The 6537-nt window shown below is 36.7% G+C and overlaps 1 long non-coding RNA gene across 1 annotated transcript; it reads left to right on the top strand.

Annotated features, from left to right (window-relative positions):
* Positions 1-1215: 1215 nt before the first annotated feature.
* On the top strand, positions 1216-5283 carry LOC139971748 (uncharacterized). The gene is made up of 3 exons (XR_011794476.1): positions 1216-2000; positions 3148-3300; positions 3571-5283. It is a non-coding gene; the product is annotated as an uncharacterized lncRNA (long non-coding RNA).
* Positions 5284-6537: the final 1254 nt, after the last annotated feature.

Genomic DNA, 6537 nt, shown 5'->3' with positions numbered 1-6537 from the left:
ACAGATTTTGTTTAGGGACCAAAAATTTGATAAAAGGTATTGCAGCTCTCTCGTGTATTTCCTGTTTAACTAACACCATTTACACAATGCAGAATTGATACTGGGAATTGGACCGCACAAAAGCACTGTTTGAGGAAGCACAGAAACTAAAGAAAACCCCTTATTGAATATCACACATGCAGACAGTAGCAGCCAACTTCTACACATTATACGTTATCTTGTGCTTGTTCAGTTTGGGAAAGTGTGCCAATCACTGCTGCCAAGATTTACACAATATGGCCCAATCAAAATCACCGCGTTCGTATGGACAACCAAGCAAACGACGTAGGAACAAAAGGGCAAATCATCACTTTGTAGCAAACATGCGGAGAGGGATGGGGGCAGGGTGTTTTTCTGCCCCTCGCGTAACTTGGGATCACCCGATGGCAGTGCAAGATTATTTATATAGATCCTTTGCGTTTACCAATCAAAGGGTCAGGCAATCATATGATAAAGTCTCAAAATCTGTCGTAAATAATTACTGTGTTCAATTTCGTTGTTTGTTGTTGAAAGTTGAACACGTATTTGAGATAAATTGTGGAAAAGTTATAAATACAAGCAGTTGAAATTTCGATAAAATAGCCAAAATTCGACCGACAGTCGACGACTATATTGAAATAATTTCAAGAAAAAAGTTGAAAAGAAATTCTGCGTAAATATTTCAATTTCAATAAGAAAATTTCGTGAAATCATTTAAAAATTTAAAATACCAAACATTTCGAAATTTTTAAGGTCTAACTATGATGTCGATAGAGACATAGAAAAGTTCGAGAATTTTGGCAATGAAACATTTGAAACTTCCAGCAAAAATTGAAATTTTAAGAGAGTTGAAAGTTTGAGAAATAATAGTCGAGAGTTTGAGATAATTAAAATTGAAATTCCGACTTGTTCCTCGAAATATTATATCAACAAGTTATGAATAAACACAAAATTCAAGACAAAATTCGAAAAGCAAGTCGAATTTTCGAGAAAACAGTTGAATTTCGCGATCATGACTTACGTTATTTATAACACACAAGTGGAAATACCAAGATGAAAAGTGGAACGTGACCTTCACCAACTTAACCTACAAAGACTGGCATCGTTTCTTTCATTTGCCGTAATACACTGTCTCTGAAGCTAAAATCCAATTTTTCCAGTTCAAATTTATTCATAGAATTGTTGCCACGAATATAGGCCATCAGCTGAAGGGCGAAATTCGCTTGTTTCGTTCCAGCAACTGCGGGTCTAAAATATCTCTACAGCATAAAATACATAAATTAATGAAGATTAATGATCCAAAAGTTCTCCATGTGCTTTCCTGCAGTTTTTTTGCAATGTCGCTCGAAAGATCGAACTATATTTTTTATTGCGTATGCTAAGAAGCCTGCCGTTTTACGTTCAAAAGTTGTGCGCCAGTGAGATATCTGTATCATGTGATATGAATTGTCCAATGAGCCATGAGTTCTGTGTGCAATCTTTGTAGAAAACAACAAACATGGCGGCTCCCACGGACGCTAGTCCTCCGACACACGAAAATCTACAGTGCTCAGTGCACATTGATTCTGTGAAATTTGAAGCAGTGAAGGCACTGACGAATAAACGATGGACTAAAGTTACTTCCTGCGCTAAAGATTGGCTTAATCTCAGCGGCGGAGACAGTTATATCGCCGTAATACTAATTACTCCATGGCCTACTACGATCAAGCGTGTGTTCAACAGCATAGTATGATGGGGTTCCACGATAAGTGTTACAGGCGGTTCATTGATAGCAAGCACATTGCTGCAAGAAAACGGACAGTACCAGAGGAGACCCCATATGAATTGAAACGAAGAATTGACGGAAAAGATCGAGGAAACCAAGCAGAAGCTCTGGTGTATTGTCTGTACAATGTATTATATGTGGGAAAAGAAACAATGCATTACTCGGTGTTGCAAACGGGTGCAGGACAAGCTGCAGCAGGCAGAGACTTTCGATGGCGGTAAGCCTAAGCATACTACACGACTCTACTTGTACTTCTGTGGCATAGTTGAAGTGTTAAGAGAAGTTGCAAGATCAGTAGCTCTTGAGGGATAGAATCCAAGTCAAAGGGCACAGTGTTGGACCTGAACATAATATAATTAGTGGCATGGTCATCTGATTTGTTTTGTTATAAGGTGGTAGGAATGGAAATTTGTTTCAAATTCTCCATCTGGGGCACTAGCCTAAGTGTTAAATACAGGCTTCATAGTTTTCTTACTGTGGCCCTTTATTTGAATGATAGAGATATTATATTAGTTAAAAAAATAAGTGTAACAAAGGTGCAATAAGGTTAGGTTTGCAAGGTCTTATGGTCAGCCTGTCTAGCTTTACCAACATGAACAAGTATCTGACTCCTTTATTATTAGTAACAGATATAATCTACCATTGTATAATTTAAACCATAACATTAAGAGATAATGTACTGTACTGTCAAAAAAAGCCTGTTTTAATTCTTTTTTGCATGACACTGGTTTGCAAAATTTGAATGTGTCTTTGTTTGTCCATAGAAGATGAGCAGATCACATGGTAGGATGGTGACTTTGAAGTTCGCCCACTTAAGACTTAAAACACCCCAAAACTAAATCTTCTGGTATAAATCACCAGAAAATAAACTTCATATGGTGGGAGAATTGTGTTTTAGTACGATACACGGCCAAACTTTCTTTCCTGCAAACTGTTTTCACGTTGTTTTCCAAGAAAATTCTTCGTGATTGTGGAACTGGTATTTCTTGCTAGAGTATTGCGAATTTCGGCCACGCAACCTACAGTGTGGCGCTGGTAAAAATTGGTGGCGCTGTTGCTTTTTCAGTAATTATAACAGACTTCATAGATCTTTCGTCATTTTATTGACAAATATGTAAGTAATTTCTTGCACACGGGTCATTTTGGAGAGAAAATAACTGTAGCTTCGTAATTTTTCGTGAAATTGGCTGTTGCTATAGGTTGTCATGGTGAAATCGTGTGTTTCTTAAGGGTGGCCGATTTTCGCAGTATGGCGAACTTCGCAATACTGACTATATAATGTCTTAGTTCTTACTTGTTCAAACTTACATTTTGATCAACAGAACATGCAAACAATTTGCATTTTTTATTTCATTTTATTAAAGTATTGCTTCGAAAAGCAGCAGAGCGGAAAAAAGATGAGCCCAGATTTTATGCATATTAGAGGAAAGACTGTTGCCATTGAAGTGAGGTACCACTCTCTATGTTGAAGAAACTAGATACAATTCTTGACAAGGAAGACATACAGATATTGAAAGGTAAAGTACTGTCTTCAATGTGTGGTTCATTGAGTGTTCAGGGTTGGATCTAGGACTTTTGGAATATGGGGGTCCTCCCCCAAGGAAAATTAAAAAAATTCTAAACACTTTGAGTGCAATATCAGGTTTATCTTTCCATTGAAATTCTTAAAGTAATTTGCAACATACTTCTAGCTGAATTGTAATTATATTGGTACCCCATCATAAAATGTGAGACTAAAAAATATCCAATTTCATGGTACAAGGTTTTCTGTTCCTCTCCATCCTCAGAGCAGAGTTTACCACCAACAAAAGATGCTCTGATCCAGCATGTTAAGCGCTGCACAAACCAGGCTGCTATTCACAGTAGGGCATTACAGCAAAGGATTGGTGCACTCTCACCAGAGGGACATGGATGGAAACTTGAAAATGATGACCTTATCATCACTTGGATGACAAAGCCACCTGACCCAGATGTTTTGCTTCAGTGTGTCAGCAGTAGCTGTAGAGTCGGCAAATGTCTTAAAGGAAGATGTTCCTGTATGAATGCACAACTACCGTGTACAGACCTATGTAAATATAGAAATTGCAGCAACTTCCAAGAACATGTTGAGATTGTTGATGCAGGGGAAGATGATTTGGAGGATGAACTGTGATGGTGTTAAATCTTGATATCGTAGTCTGAAATTTTAATCAAGTTTGAAGTTTGTGAAGAGGGTTAACTTTTTTGAAGTCATGTTGTCATTATTTTGTTCCCCAGAGTTTAAAGGAACCAGAAAACATGATCTTATTCATATATTCATTTTAGCTATTAGTAGTTTACGTAGATTACCCTACCTACCAGACACCTTATGATAAATATCCACATTTTCTTCAAATCACACTTTTTTTCTGAGAGGGGAGGGGAGGGGGGAGGAGGGTGTTATGGGCATGCTTTACCTCTTGCATATTCACAACTACATTTACTGATGACGATGACGCAAATACCGCGTGCTGAAACCAGTCACAGGTTTATATACTGTTGTTGGGGAACCATTACCCCTGACCCTGTTCCAATATCACGGTTCTTTATTGTTTTGCCGTAACATTTCGTTACCTGTTTTATATTGTTAATACATTCTGTGAACCTGTTCAAGTTTTGACTGAAGGATATTCAAGTCTTTAGTGACTTTTATTTTATCTAATTATCTTCACCTCTACTACGGAATGGACTTTCCCTTTTCCATACCATATCTGACTTCCATGCAGTGAATTGAAGTGGATCCTGTATAACTAGTACAACTGTCCTTGGATGAACTTTTAATCACTTATTAATTCCGCGCCGCGCCTTTTGATGAAGAACCTGTATCTTGAATCATCGCAAAGGCCCAGCTCTACTACGCCATTGAGTGTATCGACCCAGTCTTAATAGATACATTATTTCTTTCTATCTGGGGCTTAAGTTAACTGTCTTCGTTATTCACTTATTTGTACCATTCACCTTTATTATTCATATTATTTGTAGAATATAGAAATATTATTATTCAAAATACCATTGGAAACCTTGTCGATCTTTTCTTTTATACGTTAACTCCCTTGGAAACACTTTTTGCAGGAATACGAATTATAAACATGTCGTTTCCGTAACATGGAGAAAGTACCTAGTTTTGGAGAAGACTGTAGAAAGAGTACTAAGGTAACGGATATCTACCGACTATAACTTTATTTCACATCTACGATATGCCATGACGTCTTAGTGTGCCAACTTATATATTGATTTATACAAAAGAAATAGCTCACTGGTCTTAGGGCATTGGCACATCTCACTGTAACTAGGGATTTAGCTACATTTAAAGTAGAGGGGGAGGGGGTCACATGTGTAAAACAGTTTGGATGGGGAGTGTAACAATTATGGAGAGGAACTTTTCATTATATGTGTATATTTACGCATACATGCACGGACGAAATGCATTCATAACATAGGGGGAAAATCTAAAAATATTTGATTTATTACAAAGCATTATATCTGAGTATATTAAAAGTGTTACATTTTTATAATTAAAACCCTTAAGTTATAATGTGTAAAAATTCATATTTCAAAGTTGAGAATGTGTTTTATTACCATTTTGGCAAAAATGGAGGGGGGGGGGCACAACTTGTTATGCCTGAACACAACCCTCACTGACCCTTAGACCAGAATCCTCTTCCACCATTCTTATAACCCTGACCCAACTATTATACAAAAAAAAATATATCAGTCGTAATTAACCATATAAGAAAAGAGTGGTATGTATGCACCACTGTACCAAATCTAACGTTAGTTTAGTTTGTTCCTAATACATAGCATCGTAGCACGTAATGTCTATATAAAATACCCAATTTCCAGGGTGCGTTACGAAAATACTGCAGAAAATTTTTTGGAGAACTTTTGATATAATGTCTGTGATGCATTGAACTACCCAAAAATGCTTTAAAAATCTAGACCCAGTGTTGCTGGAACGAAACTGATTTTACAGCCTCTTTTTGAGCTTCAGCTGATGGCCTAATAGGCTTCTTTCATTGATGGGTAAAGTGATTCAGATCTTTGTACCTTTTGTAAAATTGAAACTGAGAATATTGAGCACTTATTATTTCTTAAGAAGCAGTTCTTTTTTTCAAAGCAGGATATTTTTTTGGGCTATAACAACGGGAGGGGACATCCCTACAACTTTCTGATACTTCATATGAAATACTATATATTTATGTTTGCAAAAGGAATGAACGTAATCCATTAATCAATGAGTTTTTCTTTAAATTCAAATTCAGTATTAAAAGGTTCAACTATTCAAGAACTTCCAGCTTTAAAAAACATAAATTTTGAACCCTTTGGAGGCGACTCAATTGATCAGCATTGATACCAGTTAAAATGGAGTTGCAAAAATCAAGACGCGATATCACAACAGAATTTATCAGACAAGCAGTCGCTTTTTCGACAGGCCCCCAGTCGGTTTCTGCCACCTCAGTCTATTATTGGCATCGGGAGAAGAGTCATTTTTGTCAAATGTGCATAGAAACGCGATCATTTTGTCTTTTTTAGCATTTTGGAAGGGAAAGTTGATGATTTGTTTCGAGAATATGCAAGGTAGTAGGAGAATTTTCTAAGTTTAAAAAAAAAAAAAAAAAAAAAAATTGAAAAGAAAAAAATTGTCTCCCCTCTCAATTGTTGATCAAAACGCCACAGGTATAATATGCATCATATAGTGGGCCTAAATGTTGTAATGCGTACTGGAAGTTGTTCAG

Source organism: Apostichopus japonicus, chromosome 8, assembly GCF_037975245.1.
Source record: "Apostichopus japonicus isolate 1M-3 chromosome 8, ASM3797524v1, whole genome shotgun sequence".
In the NCBI taxonomy this organism is placed as follows: domain Eukaryota; kingdom Metazoa; phylum Echinodermata; class Holothuroidea; order Aspidochirotida; family Stichopodidae; genus Apostichopus; species Apostichopus japonicus.
Note: the sequence above shows the minus strand (reverse complement) of the source record. Positions and strands in the feature narration are given on the sequence as shown.